The following is an 18,212-nucleotide window of genomic DNA, read 5'->3' as shown; positions in this document are numbered from 1 at the left end:
CAACCTCTGACACGCGACTTCCCTGGCCCCCGCTCTGTTGCTCTGTTGTGACTGGTGAACCTCGCCTGGGAGCGGAATCCCAATAAAAGCTTGTGAGTTAATTGATCCGTCTGCCTGGGAAGATTTGTTACGCGCTGGACACCTTGCATTATAGTCTCATTTATTATATGTAATTATAGTACGTTAATATTATATATATAACTTTGTTTTACTTTGCTCAAATAAATTATGAATTTATTTAATAAATTTGCTTCTTAAAATTATTAGTGGATTTTATTTTGGGAATGGTTTTAGCTTTACAGAGAAATTGAGCAAGACAGAACAGAGTTACAGTGCTGGCGTTTAACCCGTCTTGGACACCGACAGCCCAGCTTCTGACTCTGGCCTCCAGCTTATATGGACCCTGGGAGGCAGCAGTAATGGCTCATTAGCTGGATTCCTGCCTCCTGGCCTAACCCAGACCTTGTGAGCGTATGGGGGAGTAAACCAGCAGGTGGACACTCTTTGCCTATGAAATTAAAACAGAAAAAAAGACCCTAAAGATTCTCTATGCCTTCTCTGCCTCACACAGTTTCCTGTATTATTAACATCTTACATTATTACAGTACATTTGTTACAATTAACAAATGTATTTTGTTAACAAATGTATTTTGTCCATGTATTAACTAAAATCCAGAGTTTATTCTGATCAGTTTTCACCCTATGCCCTTTTTGTGTTCCGGAATCCCATCCAGAAAACCACATTACGTTTAGACTAAAGTCGTGTCTTTTTAGGCTTCTCTTGGCTGTGACAGCTTCACACTTGTTTTTGAATATCTTGATAGTTTTGAGGAGTGCTGGTTACGTATATAAGTAGGATTGCCTCTTCTGGAATTCTTGTCATTTTTAGCTGGGATTTTGGGTTTGGGGGAGGAAGATCGTGTTCATCTGTCTAATCAAGCGTACATGCTGTCAACATTTTTGACTTGCTGTCAGTTTTTGATCACTTGAATGAAGCATTGTTTGTTAGCTTCTGCCAATGTTAAATTATTCTTTTGTCCCCCTTTGGAAGGTGGTCGCTGTGTGAAATCCACACTTAATGTAAAATATCTTTAGTGTAAAATATCTGCATAAGTTTGGAATTCTTCTGAGAATACATTTTTCACCACTCTCAGAACTAATTTAGAGGGCAACTAGGACAGAAATCCCCCCGGGCTTGTTTGCCTTCTTGTCCTTTGGATTTACTTCAGACTTCATTATTTTTCCCCAACACCATAAGCAAAAGTTTTTTGAAAACTTCTTTATCTTTAGAGTACATGCCTAGTAGTAGAGTCATGGGTCAAAGAGTATACACTTTTGGGGCCAGTGCTGTGGCGTACCAAGTAAAGCTGCCATTTGCACTGTCAGCATCCCATATGGGTGCTGGCTCGAGTCCTGGCTGCTCCACTTCAGATCCGGATCTCTGCTTTGGTCTGGGAAACCAGAAGAGGAGGCCCAAATCTTTGGGCCCCTGTACTTATGTGGGAGACCTGGAAAAAGCTCCAGGTTCCTGGCTGTGGCCATTTAGAGAGTGAACCAGCGGATGGAAGAGCTTACTCTCTCTGCCACTGCCTCTATAACTCTGCCTTTCAAATAAATAAATAAATCTTTTTTAAAAATTTATACACTTTAAAAATTTGTATTTATTTTTTAAAGAGTTATTTTGAAAGAATTTCAGAGAGAGAGGGAGAGAGAGATCTACCTACGTGTTAATTTGTCCTCTTATTTAAAAAGAAAAAAGTACTTCTCATTTTGTTTGAAAGACAGAGACAGAGACAGATCTTCACCTGCCGGTTCACTCCCTAAATCCCCACAACAGCCAGGGATAAGCCAGGCATAAAATGAGCCCAGAGGGCCAGCACTGCAGCTCAATAGGCTAATCCTCCGCCTGCGGCGCCGGCACCCCAGGGTCCGGGGCACCGGATTCTGCCCCGGTTGCTCCTCTTCCAGGCCAGCTCTCTGCTGTGGCCCGGGAGTGCGGTGGAGGATAGCCCAGGTCCTTGGGCCCTGCACCCGCATGGGAGACCAGGAGAAGCACCTGGCTCCTGGCTTCGGATCAGCGTGGTGTGCCGGCCGCAGCAGCCATTTGGGGGTGAACCGACAGAAAAGTAAGACCTGTCTCTCACTGTCCACTCTGCCTGTAAAAAAAAAAAAAAAAAAAAAAAAAAAAAAAAAAGGAGCCCAGAGTTCAATATGGGTCTCCCTTGTAGGTTTTAGGGACCCAACTACTTAAGCTACTACCTGCTGCTTCCCACAGGATGCACCATCAGGACAGAGTCAGCAGTCAAGGAACTAGGACTTAAAGCTTCTTTACAGCTGTGCCAAATGCTTGCCCCTAATTTTTCCTTTAAATGAGAGTGGTACAAATATTTCTAAGGCTCTTAATACCTATTGCCAAATTCTTTTTCAGCTGTATGGTGTACAACATTCCTTATAATATATGACAGATTGATACATGTACTTGACAAGACTAATAATGTTGGACAAGGGAAGGATTTAGGCACAAGACAGTACAATTAACACAGCAATAGAAATCCATGCAATTGATACTAAATCAATCAATATTCTCAGCAACTAGGCTAAGCCAGACAATAGAATCACTTGTTTCATTTTGTTAGTCTTTGCATTAATGTTTTTTTTTTCTTCTTCTTTTTTTTTTTAAATAACCGGGGTGGGGGAGGTGGTTCCCATGGCAGAGGGGGGCACTTTGAGGTTCTCTCTTTTTTTTTTTTTTTTGACAGGCAGAGTGGACAGTGAGAGAGAGAGACAGAGAGAAAGGTCTTCCTTTTGCCGTTGGTTCACCCTCCAAAGGCCGCTGCAGCCGACGCACCGCACTGATCCGATGGCAAGAGCCAGGTACTTATCCTGGTCTCCCGTGGGGTGCAGGGCCCAAGGACTTGGGCCATCCTCCACTGCACTCCTGGGCCACAGCAGAGAGCTGGCCTGGAAGAGGGGCAACCAGGACAGAATCCGGTGCCCCGACCGGGACTAGAACCTGGTGTGCCAGCGCAGCAAGGCAGAGGATTAGCCTAGTGAGCCGTGGCGCTGGCCTGCATTAATGTTTTCATTCTTCACTGTCTGGGAAGACAGATTTATGATGTTTCCGTAGTGCTTCTGGGTCAGGATAAAGTGGTATTGACTCATTTGGATTACAGTCCCTCTTACCATGTATTTTTTTTTTAAAGATTTATTTATTTATTTGAAAAAGTTACATAGAGAGAGAAGGAGAGGCCGAGAGAGAGAGAGAGAGAGAAAGAAACAGAGAGAGAGAGAAAGAAAGAGAGGTCTTCCATCCGCTGGTTCACTCCCCAGTTGGCTACAACGGCCGGAGCTGCACCAATCCGAAGCCAGGAGCTTCATCCGGTTCTCCCATGGGGGTGCAGGGGCTCAATGACTTGCGCCATCTTCTGCTCCTTTTCCAGGCCATAGCAGAGAGCAGGATTGGAAGTGGAGCAGTTGGGACTTGAACCAGCGCCCATATGGGATACCAGCACTGTAGGTGGTGGCTCTACCCACTATGCCACAGCACCAGCCCCATTGTCATGTATTTTTACAATATCCTGCAAATGACTGGGTTTGGGGAATGGGAGAAACAATCTAACACTTGGAATAGAAGAGCATTGTATAAATCAACTATCTTCTGTTTTTGGAAAACAGTTGATATTTATTATTATTTTGAAACATTAGGAAATACAAAAAAGTGGGATGGGCATTTGGCCTAGCAGTTAATTCCATTTAATGCCCTCATACCAAGAGGGCCTGGGTTCCAGCCCTGACTGCTCCCCATTCCAACTGCCTGCTAATGCACACACCAGGAGGCAGCAGGTGCTGGCTCAATTACTTGGGTTCCTGTCAGACACCTGGGAGGCCTGGATTGAGTTCTGAGTTCCTGGCTTTGTCCCGGCCCAGTCCTGGGTGTTGCTGGTATTTGGGAAGTGAACCAGTAGACGGAAGATTTGTATTTGTCTCTGTCTCTCTGCCTTTCAAAGAAATGAAAATAAATAAGTTAAAATACAAAAAGTATTAAAAAAAATCACTACCTTCTAAAATTAACAATTAGCATTTGTCACATTTACTTTAGGACCTCATTTTAAGTAAATTGCATAGTTAATATCCTGTTTGGAGCAGCCTCTTCTTCCCCCTTGTTCCTGCTTGTTGCAGAGACAGTTTCTGCGGTGTTTTTGCTGAATCACCTAGGAGCAAGCCAGGCCTTGTCTGATGAGAATGTGGTAAACTTTGCAGACAGTCTCTGCAGTGAAAAACAAACTATGAGACACCATCCCTCAGCATCTTTGAGGGACTGGTTCCAGCACCCTTCTTAGATACCAAAATCTGTGGGTGTTCAAGTCCCTTGGATAAAGTGATACAGTAGTTACATAAAACCTACTTACATAAAACCTACGTATGTCCAACAGCCTACCTCAAACCATCATAATGCCTAATAATACCCTAATAACCAAACAATACCCAGTATATGCAAATTCTATGCAAATGTGCTGTATTATTTAGGGAATCATAAGAGAATAGGTCTGTTCATGTGCAGCACTTTTGGTTTTTTCCCAAATATTTTCAATCTAGAATTGGTTGAATGCACCTATGGATACAGAGGGCCTACTCTGTGTGTAATGATGGAGCCTTTGCTGATTTTCTAAAGCAAATTTGTATCTTAGCTTAGTTCTTGAAGAAAAACTTTGTTTAAAGCAGATTTTGCTTCACCAAAATCATTGGCCTAGATTCCTATTGGTTTGTCAGCAAGAGCAGGGCTTATTCACTCATGGTCTCATCTACTTGCATGCTGGTTAACTGGAAACTGATTCAGCAGTACAGATAAGCTAACTCTTAAGTTTGTTTGCTGAAGAGCACAGAGAGGGAAAGACTTATGGATAAATGTAAATTATCTCTGCTTTTAAATGTTGGGATTAATTTTAAGAGAAAAAAAATCTAGCTGAAAATAGTAACTAATTTATGTGCCTATATTTTTTGCCTCTTTCCAACCAAATATGTGAGTGACTTAAAACCTAGATGCCAGGGTGCTGCTTGAAATGCCATCTCCCCAGATAGAGTGCTATTCTCAGCCCCTGTGTTTCTGATCTGGCTTCCTGATGATGTGGACCCTGGGAAGTAGCAGGTGGTGGCTCAAGTAGTTGGGACCCTGCCATCCACACAGGTGACTCAGATGTTGTTCAGGGCTCTTGGCTTTGACTTGGTCAAAGCTATTGTGGGTATTTGGAGAATGAACCAGTAGTTGGAAGATCTCTGTCTCTTTCAAATAAAATGAAAACAAGTAAGTAAATCTTAAAAAATCTAGATGGCATCAGGTCACTCCCCAGTTTACTGCCCTCTGGTGTCTTCTATTCATTCCCGAACACCTTCCAGCTGGGCCTCTGTCAATGCCAACCTGTTCTGGTTTTGCCTACTGCCTGTTTCATCACTCTTCTTTCTTTCGCTCACTGCCTCATAGCTTTCCTGGCTTCCTTTCAGTTCCTTACATACATCAAGCTTTTTGCCTGAGCAGTTCTTTCCCTCCATATACCTTGATTTCATCCAAGTCTAAACTTAAAATTTTCCCTTTATCAGAGCCGGCGCTGTGGCATAGTGGATAAAGCCACCGCCTGCAGTGCTGGCATCCCATATAGGCACCAGTTCGAATCTCAGCTGCTCCACTTCCAATCCAACTCTCTGCTGTGGCCTGGGAAGGCAGTAGAAGATGGCCCAGGTCCTTGGGCCCTGTGTCCATAAGGGGGACCCAAAGGAAGCTCCTGGTTCCTGGCTTTAGATTGGCTTAGCTCTGGCCTTTGCAGCCATTTGGAGAGTGAACCAGCAGATGGAAGACTTCTCTCTCTCTGCCTCTGCCTCTCTGTAACTCTGCTTCAAATAAATAAATAAATCTTTAAAATAATTTATTTATATACAATATTTTCCTTCAGGTCAGATCAGGTGCTTTTCCTGACCACCCTTTCATTTATGTATTCTAGCCTGTTTGTTACAGGTACATGCAACCATTTTACACTTTCATTTTCTTTTCCCCCTGGTTTTCCAACTAAGATGATAGCTTCACAACAGGGATCATGTCTGACCTATCAATTGCCTTTGCTAGCATTCAGCACACTGCCTGGTACATAGCAGGTATTTGCTAAAAAAATCAATGAATGTGAATGAATAAAACAACTGGAACTAGAATATAGATTCCATAGTTATAACAGACTGTAGGCAAGAACACTTTATTATCTATTAAAATCTGTCAAAAAATCCCCAAATCATAAATTGCTATTACTAAAGTCACATAAGTTCTGTAAGAGGACTACATTACTTTTACCATTCTTTCTGTTCAAAATCGGTTGACAATTGTGGACTTTCTATTCAGTTCCATTGACATACATATCTATTCTTACAGTATACCTTCACAAAAATTAAAAAAGAAAACCCAAACTGAAATCGATCTGAAATGAACATAATCATATATTAAATTGATAACCCAATTGTAAAGAAAAATGAAGCATTTCATTTGACTTCTGGGAAAGTTTTATTGAGACAAAATTTATATAGAAAACAGTATAGACCTTAAAAGTACAGCCAGGGGGCCAGTGCTGTGGCTTAACAGGTAAAGCCATAGTCTTCAGTATTCCATATGGACATTGGTTCGAGTCCTGGCTGCTCCACTTTCCATCCAGCTCCCGGCTAATGCCTGGGAAAGTAGCAGGGGCCCAAGCACTCTCCCTACATGGGAGACCTAGAGGAAGTTCCTGGCTCCTATCTTCAATCTGGTCCAGCTCTTGCTATTGCAGCCATTTGGGGAATGAACCAGCAGATGGAAGATTTCTCTATCTCTCTAACTCTGCCTTTCAAATAAAATATAAATCTATTTTTAAAGATTTATTTTATTTATTTGAAAGAATTACAGAGAGGTAGAGACAGAGAGGTCTTCTATTCGGGTTGGTCTTGTAGTGCAGGGCTCAAGCCACTGTCTGCAGTGCAGCATCCCAAATGAGCACAGGTAGGAGTCCCCGTGGCTCCACTTCCCATACAGCTCCCTGCTAATACGCAAGGGGAAGCAGTAGAACGTGGCCCAAGTGCTTGGGCCCCTGCACCACGTGGGAGACCAACTTGGCCCAGCCCTGACCATTGCAGCCATTTGCAGAGTGAACCAGTGGATGAAAGATCCCTCTTTAACTCTGCCTTTCAAAAGAATCTTAAAACAAGGATTGGATCGCTACTGTGGGAGTGCCTTCAGGAAGTTCCCTCTGCTATAGTGATTCCCCCTTCAAGGACCATCTTTACCAGACACGGGTTTGGCGACCTCGCAGCTCTTTATTTGTTGACTTATGTAACCCGTTAGCACACACTGAAACTTAGTAACACGTCTGTAGAACAGATACACTCCGTCCCTGCACAGGGATTAGCCCTTCAATTATCCCAGCTGCTCTCCTAGACCCTGTAACTGGAAATGAATTAGGCAGCAGGAACTTCCCTGGGGCCGGGAATCACAGATTTAAGGACCGCCTGGGAAGAACCAACTAGGGGTGGGGTTAGTTCTTCAGGTCACTTCCGCCCGAAGGAACCTCCACATCCCCATCGAGCCCGCTTCCGCTCAGAATAAACAAGCCGCCCCCTTCCGGCGCTCTCCGGCGCCCTTGATCCGCCCGGACGCCGGCGGTGACGCAAGCACGCCGGGGTGACGGAAGCACGCTGGGTGACCTCACCCTCCAACATGGCGGCGGCGGTAGATTAGGGCCACGGGTCGGAGCAGCCACCGCCGCTGGGGGACCTTGTTGGAAACAGCTGCCGCCGCCGCCGCCGCCGCCTCTTTCATCTCTTCTGGGCTAGGGGCCAGGGCCAGGTGAGGGGAGTGGGGTTTCGGGCAGATAGAACTGGGTGAGGCGGCGACTTTCACCTGGGTCTGGGTAGGAAGGTGTCCAGACTGTACCGAACCACCGACCGCCCAGTGGCTCCGACGACGTGTGAGTGTTGTGGTGTGTTTCTACGTGTGCACGTACGTGTGTATGTAAGTGAACGGTGCCTCGCCACCCGAGGGTCTCCCGAGGCTGACGCGGCCCGTCGGCGTCCCACCGGACTTGTCCAGCGTGGTCCGGCTGCAGCCGCTTGTTGAGCGCGGCTGTTGCCGCTTGCGCCGCCCGCCCGCCACTCAGAACTCGCCCTTGCTCTACAGTGCTTCTCTTCCCCACGATATAGCTTCACGTGCAAGCCGGGTCTATTTTTAGGGCCAGTCTGCGGAACGTGGGCTTCTTTTTGGTCAAAGAAGAGGTTTGTTTTTTTTTTTTTTTTCATATGATTCAGTTAGAAAGATTATGTATTATGGGTTATTAACGCTGCCAGCCCGGTCGTTTTTTCTTACAGATTGTTAGAAATCTGTGTTTCCCAGCCTTAATTCCCTGTTGTTCTGACACCCATTCGTTTTCCAGTAAAGCCTGCCTTTTTTTTTTTTAGCCTGGAGGCAATTCAGTTCCCATTTAGTCGTTTTTTCCTTTGCTTCTATCCGCTCCACAGCCACAGAGATCCAAGTTTCTTGCCTTCATAACCAACTGTGAGAGAGAATGCCTAGATTTTCTGAGTTTGAGGCTTTAACCCAGGGTTGAAAATCGGACAGATCTGGCCAGTTGTACACATGCTGTTGACTGATAGCTTTGTTTAGCTGTTAACCACTCCCCGTAGAAATGTTTGTTTATTGAAAATAGCTATTCCACCGTGCTTGAGAGTTTTGAACGAAACTGACAGTACCCTCTTTTGCTTTATGATGTAAAACAAGACTGAAAATACTTTTGCAAAATTGTCAGTAAAATTTCCCGTTTAGGTTTGGTGTAAACCAGAAATTTGCTCTCTGCCCTGACTTGTTGTGTGACCTTGGATGAGTTGCCACACCCTTCACATACTTTTTTTTTTTTTTAAATCCTCCGAAAAATTAAGCAGGCATGTACTTCCTACACGCGGTTGGGTAAATGTACCCTGTGAATTGGAAATATTTAAGCCATTATGAACTACTCTTCATTTGCTACAAGGCAGTTAAAGATTTTGAAATTTATTTTTCTCTGGTAGGGTACTATCAAATATTTTTTCTAAAAACCCATTTTTTTAATGTGGAGACTTGTATGCCAGTAATTGAATTCAGTGGTAGGATGTGCAAGATTGAGTCCATACAGTTTTGTAAAGGAAAAAAATAGTGTGTTCAGTAATATATCACTCAGTCAGTGTTTATGAAATGTTATACATACTGGGCTGACGCCATGGCTCGCTTGATTGATCCTCCGCCGGGTTCTAGTCCCGGCTGCTCCTCTTCCAGTCCAGCTCTCTGCTTTGGCCCAGGAGGGCAGTGGAGGATGGGCCAAGTGCTTGGGCCCCCGCACCCGCATGGTAGACCAGGAAGAAGCACCTGACTCCTGGCTTCAGATTGGTGCCATTAGGGGAGTGAACCAATGGAGGGAAGACCTTTCTCTCTGTCTCTCTCACTGTCTATAACTCTACCTGTCAAATAAATTAAAAAAAAAAATGTTATACATACAAAGCTTTGAGGACTAGTGATTTCAAGAATAATCCAAGTTTTTGAAATTATTTTTCTTATGAAATATTTTGGACATACAAAACAAGTTTTAAACAGTATTTCAATCTTGCTTTTCTCATATTTCAGACTTGATTTTGATTCTTATCTTCCAAATAAGTTGTCACCAAGAGTTCTTGCTTAATATATATAACAGAGTTGGGGCAGGGGGCTTATTTTCAGAGTAGCAGATTGTTTAACAGTTTTATTGAGAAGTTACTAATATACTACATGACTCACAGTTGTACAGTTTAGTAGATTTTATTATATCCACAGAGTTGTGCAGCCATCACTACAGAAGTTTTCCTCACTCCCTCCAAAAAAACTGCATACCAATTTAGCACATTCTTTTTTTTTTTTTTTTTTTTTTTTTTTTGACAGGCTGAGTGGATAGTGAGAGAGAGAGAGAGACAGAGAGAAAGGTCTTCCTTTTGCCGTTGGTTCACCCTCCAATGGCCGCCACGGCTGGTGCGCTGCGGCCGGCACACCGCGCTGATCCGATGGCAGGAGCCAGGTACTTCTCCTGGTCTCCCATGGGGTGCAAGGCCCAATGACTTGGGCCATCCTCCACTGCCTTCCCTGGCCACAGCAGAGAGCTGGCCTGGAAGAGAGGCAACCGGGACAGAATCCGGTGTGCCGGCGCCGCAAGGTGGAGGATTAGCCTAGTGAGCCGCGGCGCCGGCCTAATTTAGCACGTTCTTTTTCTTTTGAAAAGCAGAGAGCACAGGCATACTGTGCGCTAGGAGGCCAAGAGACAGATCCAGCGTCCACTGGTTCACTCTCCAAATGCCCACAACTGCAGTAGCTGAACCCGGCCAAAGCCAGGAGCCAGAACCCAGCCCCTCTGATATGGGATGTGGGCATCCTAAGTGGTGTCTTAACTGCTGTACTTGTTATTTATTCCCACTTTCCTCCCTTTACCTAGGCAACTACTTACTTACTTTTTCTCTCTGAGTTTTTTTTATGTGAATTGTCTGGCCATTTCACATAAACAGTCTCACCTAGTATGTGGTCTTTGGTGACTGACTTCTTTGACTTAGCATTGTTTCCAGAGTTCATGTTGTAGGTATCATTTCATTCCTTTTTGTGGCTACCTAATATTCATTCTATGGACATAACCCATGTTTTTAATCTACCAGTGGATGAGCAGCTATTTCCCCTTTTTGCGGCTTTGAGCATTTATGTGCAAGTTTTTGTGTCAACATGTATTTTTCATTTTTCTCTGACGTATACCTAATAGAGTAACAGAGTATGCAACTGATTTTTATGTCTTCCTTTTTCACAACCTGGGTACACACTTGGGAAGACTAATTATTGTGAAATTCTGTGAGAGAGGAAGGGGAGTGAGACATTCCTATGTGAGTACATTATCTGCCAGTGCCAACTGCTGAGTGGATGTGTTTGGGGGCCACTCTTAACAGATTAAACTGGAGTGTTTCAGTTAGGCACGTTTAACTGGAGAAAGATAGTCAACACTAGAGAACTAGTGTCTGCTGAGTTTTAAAAATGACACCTTCTTACTCAGTTGCATTTCTCAACAGGGCCTGGTAAATTTTTGCACTTTGATAATTTTTGTTAGGGTTATTCTTTTGAAAAAGTCCTAGAATTTAATAGAAGTTATTAAAGTATGGATTAGAAATTACCATTATACTGGACTTTATGTTAATTTAAAAAAATACCTATTAAGAGCACCCTGAGACTAAAAGATCTGATAGCCAAGAAACTTTGTTAATGTTTTAGTTCTGTATTTTTTATTAGAAAGTTTAAATTTTTTGTCCTTATAAATTTAAGATTATAGATATGTTTGTTAGTGATTAAGTGTTTTAACAATTTTACTACATTATAATTTTTATTTCAGTGAAAGGAAATGTTTTTAGAAAAACCAAAGAGGTTCCTGAAAATATTTAACTATTTAAGATGTGTTAAGTTTTAAGATGTTTCTGTTCTGGTTCTAAGAGGTTAAAGAATACAATATAGGTATGATATTCTAAGTTAGTATGTGTGAAAGTATATGAATGCCATGTATTGATCTGAGTTTTTGAGGAAAACCTGGTATCTGTAAACCTCTGAGATTGAAATAGTTTTCATAATTCTGAGCTTTAGGATGTAAAATCATTTCTCAAGTTTCAGTGGGAATTGTCTGTGGGTTGGGACAGGCCTTCCCAGTGCAGCCATATATAGGTATACAGACTGTGTTCCGCACACCACCAGGCGGCGCCACTCAGTTTCTGCCATGTCAATCTTCCAGGAGAACAGTTCTTCCTGGGTAGCAAGCAGAATTGCCTCCGGTGTTTGGTGTCAAAGCATACCAACAAGAGAGTGCTGCTTGTGTTAACTTTTTTCCATTTTGTTTGTGACAGCATTTAATATTGTAACTATTACTTCAAGCAAAGGAAAGAGTTATAAAATAAAAACTTGTGCTTTTGTCCTCCAACTTTGTACTGCTGAGGTAACTGTTGTGAAGTTTGATTTGCTCTCTCCTAGTTGTATGGTATTTCTCATGTTTGTTTTACATTTTAACCAGATTGTGTCATACTGTACTTATTACCTTGCAGAGTAAAGCCTGTCTTATACCTGTTCCCAAGGCACATGACATACATAACTACTTCATTTCGTAAACATCTTCTTTCTGTTGCTGTGAATATGAGACAGGGTTGGGAAGTGGTACCTGTGGAACATAGGTCATCAGTGTAATTTGCACGGTCACACACGTTAGCCTCTGGGAATATATATTGATGTTGTCAGTGCCCAGCAATTCTGTGACTGTGTCCCCTAGAGGAACCACTGCATGTTCTTATAAAACACAGAACCCAAGATAAGAATCATCATGTAAAATAGTAAGCTAGCACAGTTAAAAAAGAATGGATCAGATCTGTGTAATTGAGAGAATTCTTGGACACTGGTGAAAAATCAAGTTCCTGAATGATGGTATGGTAATTATAAAAATGAACTAAACTTAAAACAGTAAATATTCTTGGCTACAAATGTGGCACACACTTGTTTTATTCACACAGCAGAAATCCCAGAACATGAACTGGGTTTATATTTAAGAATTGCATTTGGACAAAGAGGAAAAGGAAAGAGCTTTTTTCTCTTGTATTATGAAACATAGCTTTAAATGTAAATGTGGATAAAAGTAATTCTAGTTGAGTCATTGGATTTTGTGTGTACACAGTGATCTCAATTTCCAATGATGACATTTTTATTTTTATACAACACTATTCCTTTATTTTTATTACTTTATTTTGCTGGCTGAGAATTGCAGTAATAACATAGAATCAGAACAGTGAGAGGCAGCAACACAGATTGCAGTTCCCTGTTGCAAATTTCGTATAATAGTTAACTTACATAGTCTCTGCCAGGGTAGTCCCTTTGATTCCTAAGTCAGTTTATATCCCCTGTCTTTATAGCTTTTGAGTCTTAGTGCTTTTTTCATTGACTGCAAGGATGAAAATTTTTTTCCCCTATAACTTGTTGATGCTGTGATTTGACTAGATTGTTTAGTGTTAAAGAACATTTTGTTCTTGGACTAACGCAACTATGTATGTATTCTCTTTTTGTATTTCTGGTTTTAGTGTTGCTGCTGTTTAATATTCTTTAGAAATTTATTTTCATTTGAAAGAGAGCTACAGAGAGAGAGAGATGGACAAATCTTCCATCCACTAATTCATTCCCCAAATGCCCACAACAGCTAGGGCCTGGCCAGACTGAAGGCCAGGGACCAGGAATTCAAGCTGGATCTCCTTTGTGGATGGCATGGACTCAAGTACTTGAATCATCATCTGCTGCTTCCCAGAGTGCTTTTGCGGGAAACTGGTTCAGAAACGGAGTAGCAGGCACTCATATATGAGATGTGGCATCCCAAATAGTGATTTAACTGCTGTGCTACATGCTGGCCTGGATTGCTGATATTTAATTACACTTTTGTGTATCAGGTAGCTGTCTCATCTCTGTGTTATCTAAAGTCTTGTGCAAAATTACATTTATTCCTTCATTAAATGTTTGACTTTTCTGGTATGTGTGGGGGGATATGATTTAGCATGTCTGAGATGGATGATAAAATGTTCTATTTTTTTAAAATAAGTATTTACTCTTTTAAAAAGAAGATTTATTTATTTGAAAAGCAGAGTTACAGGGGAAGGGGAGGGGAGAGCTTCCATCCTCTGATTCACTCCCCAAATGACCCGTAACAGCCAGAGCTGGGCCAAGCTGAAGCCAGGAGCCAGAATTCCATGCAGGTCTTCCACATGGATGCAGGGGCCCAAGGACTTGGACTATCTTCCTTTACTTTTCCAGGCACATTAGCAGGGAGCTGGATCAAAATTGGAGCAGCTGGGACTTGAACCAGTGCTCACATGGGATGCTGACAGTGCAGGCAGCTGCTTAACCCATTATGCCATAATGCTGGCTCCTAAAAATTTTTATTTACTTGAAAGGAAAAGAGAGACAGACAGACACAAGAGATGAGAGAGAAACAGACATATACAAGAGGTGAAATCTTCTATCAGCTGGTTTACTCCTCAAATGCCCACAACAGCCAGAACAGAGTCAGGCCAAAGCCAGGAGTCCAGAACTGAATCTGGGTCTCCCATGTGGGTGGTAGGACCCCAAGTACATAAACAGGAAGCTGGAATTGTAAGCAGAGTTAAAACCCAGGCACATTAATATGGGGTGCAGGCTTCTGAAGCAGCATCTTTTAAGTATTGGACCAAATGCCACAATTTTTTTTTCTTGATGACACAAGTTTGGGAGCAAATATGACAGACTGTTGAGTTGCTGCATATGTGCTTTCCATAAGAATTTATAGTAGCATATAATAGTTGCTACATATTTTATCATGGTAGTTTACAAAATGTGCCTAATTCTTGGAGCATTAGCATCTTGGAATTTGCACTACTACTCATAATAAAAATTTATTTTAAAAAAGAGTAAAATTGTAGGCATTACATTTATTACTGGAGCATCATTTCATTTGTGCCTGGTTTTGGAGATATCACCAAATCAGTGCTGAAACATAGGATTTGTTATTTTATTTTAGATATGTATTTGAAGGGGATTTTATTTCAAATGTATATTTGAGATACATAGTGACACAGAGAGGGAGTAACAGGTAGAGATCTGTCCACTTGTTCATCCCCCAGATGCCTGCAACAGCCAGGCTAGGCCAGGCTGAAGCCAGAAATCTGGAACTCACTTGGTCTCCTATGTGGGTGGTAGGAACCCAAGTGTAAGGTCATTATCTCTGCCTTTTAGGCATATTAACAGGGAGCTGGATCTGAAGCAGAGTAACTAAGATTCAAACCAGTCACCGCAACACGGGATGCGGGTGCCCCTGCAGTGACTTAACCTGCTGTGCCACGATTCTTGCTCGACAGAGGATTTATTCCTCAGGATATTCTTTTGAGCCACAGCTTGCAACCCAATAGGGGGAAAAACCCAGATAGATAACAGATATGTCTGGGGACAGGCATTTATGACAATAATGAGGTTGCTGTAAAGGACACCCACATCCTGTATCTGACTGATTCAGCCACTGGCTACTCTGCTTCATATCCTGTTCCTGTTCCCATTTCTTTTTTTTTTTTTTTTTTTTTGACAGGCAGAGTGGACAGTGAGAGAGAGAGACAGAGAGAAAGGTCTTCCTTTGCCATTGGTTCACCCTCCAATGGCCACCGCGGATCCGATGGCAGGAGCCAGGTACTTCTCCTGGTCTCCCATGGGGTGCAGGGCCCAAGGACCTGGACCATCCTCCACTGCACTCCCGGGCCACAGCAGAGAGCTGGCCTGGAAGAGGGGCAACTGGGACTAGAACCTGGTGTGCTGGCGCCGCTAGGCGGAGGATTAGCCTAGTGAGCCGCGGCGCCGGCCACATATCCTGTTAACATGTGCCATGAGAAGCGGCAGGTGGCTGAAGTAAGTACTTGGGTTTCTACCAACTATACAGGAAATTCAAATGGAGTTCCTGGCTCCTGGCTAAGCCTGACCAAGTCCTGGCTATCCTAGACATTTGGGGAATGAACCAAATGGTAGAAGATCTCTCCATCTGTCTCTGTTTTTCTGCCTTTCAAATAAAAAAAAACTTTTAAAGTTTGTTTAATTTTGCATAAGAGTGGAGCTTTTATGTAAGGTCATACAAGTTGTTTAGTTTCTTGATAAAAAGAACAGTTACATCTTACTTGACTTTGTCTATTAGACAAAGAGTAAAAGTACCTGCCCTTCTCATCACTTAAATGGAAGCTTGAAATATTTTTCTTTTAGATACACAATACCTGCTGCTGAAGCAGTAGTGGAATGACCTTGAATGTTGTCCTTTGCTTCCAGGAAAGCTTTGGGAGGCATCCAGGTTACATCTGCTTTTCATCCAATCCTTCCTCTTCCCCCCATTCTCAGAATTGACAAATTTGCTGCTTTATTCAGAAATATGTTGTCTGATGTTAGAAAGACCACCTTGTTTTTCTACCATTTCTTCCCCCATTTGTATTAGTGTTTACCTCTGTTTTACTCTCACTTGCTACATTGCATGGTATGCAGTAAAGGCAAGGGTACTTGTGTAAGTTTATGGAAAATGGAATTAAAAGATACGTTTATTTGCTGCCAAAATATTTTCAAATTCATGCATACAAAGGGGCTTCAGAAAGTTCATGAAAAATGTCTTATTATGGAAAAAGTGCATGGATTTCAAAGTTTTTTTTTGCACCAAAATTAATGTTTCATTTTCCCACAAACTTTTTGAGGTGTCCTCATATGTGTTGAATGAACGAAGTTAAGGTCTGAGTTACAGGAGGATACACCTAATTAACTGCTTGCACTATTTTTTTTTAAAGATTTATTTATTTATTGTTTGGAAAGCAGAAAGAGGGGGGAAGAGAGTTAGAGTCTTCCAATTACTGCTTCACTACCCAAATGCCCACAACAGCTAGGGCTGGGCCAGAAGCTGGAACACCATCCAGATCTCCCACATGGGTGGTAGAAACCAAGCACCTGGGCCATTTTCTGCTGCATTATCAGAAGCTGGATTGGAAGCAGAGGTGGAACTTGATCCTAGGCATGCTAATAGGGGATGCAGGCTTCCCAAGCAGCAACTTAACAGCACTACAACACATACCCCAAGTGCTTGTACGCTTACTTAGCTATTGAGAGTTTTAACTATTCTTTCTAGCATTAAAGATTGCTGTGACAACACATGGAGAAGCACTTTAGAAAACAGCAGCGTCGTGCAGTTGTAATTTGTTTATGATATGTGTGAGAGATGCAGGATTTCATTGTGCTGTATGCTGTATAGGCAGTGCAGAATGCTGCCAAGGAAGTGAGTGTGCCCTTCCTAGAATGCCCTCAGAGACATGACCTGTTGCAGCTTGGCATTTTCTCAGTGCTTTTGTCCTATAATTTAATACAAATGCACTAGATAGCTAATAGTGTACCTGGGCTCTCTGTCCTTACACACTTAGCCACAGGCCTGAATGAGCTACTTTGTTGCTGTGCAAGTTTCACAAGCTAAGTTAGAAATTGAATGGATATTTTATACTGTAGGATGGCTGTTTAGGTCTGATGAGTTTATAACTAAAATGCCAAACATGTTTGTCTTTGTCCTTTTTTTCTTTTTTTAAAGGCTTATTTATTTATTTGAAAGGCAGAGTTACAAAGAGAAAATGAAATCTTCTTTCGCTGGTTCACTCCCCAAATGGCCACAGCAGCCGGAACTGGGCTGATCCGAAACCAGGAGCTTCTTCTGGGTCTCCCACATGGGTACAGGGGCCCAAGCATTTGGGCCATCTGCTGCTGCTTTCCCAGGCACATTAGCAGGGAGCTGGATTGGAAGCAGAGCAGCCAGGACTCAAACCAGCACCTGTGGGATGCGTGCACGGCAGTGGGCAGCTTTACCTGCTATGCCACAGTGCTAACCCCATGTCCTTTTTCTTTTAAGGTTTGTTTATTTGAACGGCAGAGAGAGATCTCCATCTGCTGGGTCGTTCCCATAATGCTGGCAGTGGAAGCAAGGAGGGTTCATGAACTCTGCCTATGTCTCCCTTGTGGGTGGCAACGACCCAACTACTTGAGCCATCTGCCCCCTCCCAGGGCACTTATTAGTAGGAAGTGGATCAAAAATGGAAGAGGCAGGACTGGAACCAGTCCCTTGAATAGTGATGTGGACATCCCAAGGGGCATCTTACTACCTGACCCAAATGCCTGCCCCTCATTTTTATGATATGTTGTTAAATTTGATATGTTTTCTCTACCTCACTGAAGTGTCTCCCTACTGTGTGATAGCATTTCACGTGCTAGAGAACTATCTTTCTTTCTTTCTTTCTTTTTTTTTTTTTTAAAGATTTATTTATTTGAAAGAGTTACACAGAGAGGAGAGGCAGAGAGAGAGAGAGGTCTTCCATCTAATGGTTCACTCACCAATTGGCTGCAGAGGCCGGAGTTGCACCGATCCAAAGCCAGGAGCCAGGAGCTTCCTCCAGGTTTCCCAAGTGGGTGCAGGGGCCCAAGGACTTGGGCCAACTTCCACTGCTTTTCCAGGCCATAGCAGAGAGCTGGATGGGAAGTGGAGCAGCCGGGTCTCAAACTGGTGTCCATATGGGAAGCTGGCGCTTCAGGCGTTAACCTGCTGCGCCACAGCGCTGGCCCCAGTGCCTGCCTA

The 18,212-nt window shown here is 42.9% G+C and overlaps 1 protein-coding gene across 14 annotated transcripts in view; it reads left to right on the top strand.

Moving 5' to 3' along the window:
* Nucleotides 1-7,645: 7,645 nt before the first annotated feature.
* BCL2L13 (BCL2 like 13) overlaps nt 7,646-18,212 on the top strand; it is a 102,800-nt gene continuing 92,233 nt past the window's right edge. For 3 of the 14 annotated variants that reach the window (XM_070049097.1, XM_008250125.4, XM_008250127.4), the window contains exon 1: nt 7,674-7,855. The gene's annotated coding sequence lies outside the window, so the exon portion shown is untranslated. Of the gene's footprint in view, nt 8,281-13,143; nt 13,504-18,212 lie in introns of all 14 variants that reach the window. The other 11 variants (XM_008250126.4, XM_070049100.1, XM_070049098.1 and 8 more) reach the window with 7 other exon arrangements.

Source organism: Oryctolagus cuniculus, chromosome 9 (assembly GCF_964237555.1).
Source record: "Oryctolagus cuniculus chromosome 9, mOryCun1.1, whole genome shotgun sequence".
In the NCBI taxonomy this organism is placed as follows: Eukaryota; Metazoa; Chordata; class Mammalia; order Lagomorpha; family Leporidae; genus Oryctolagus; species Oryctolagus cuniculus.
This window is presented reverse-complemented; position numbering and strand designations above follow the sequence as displayed.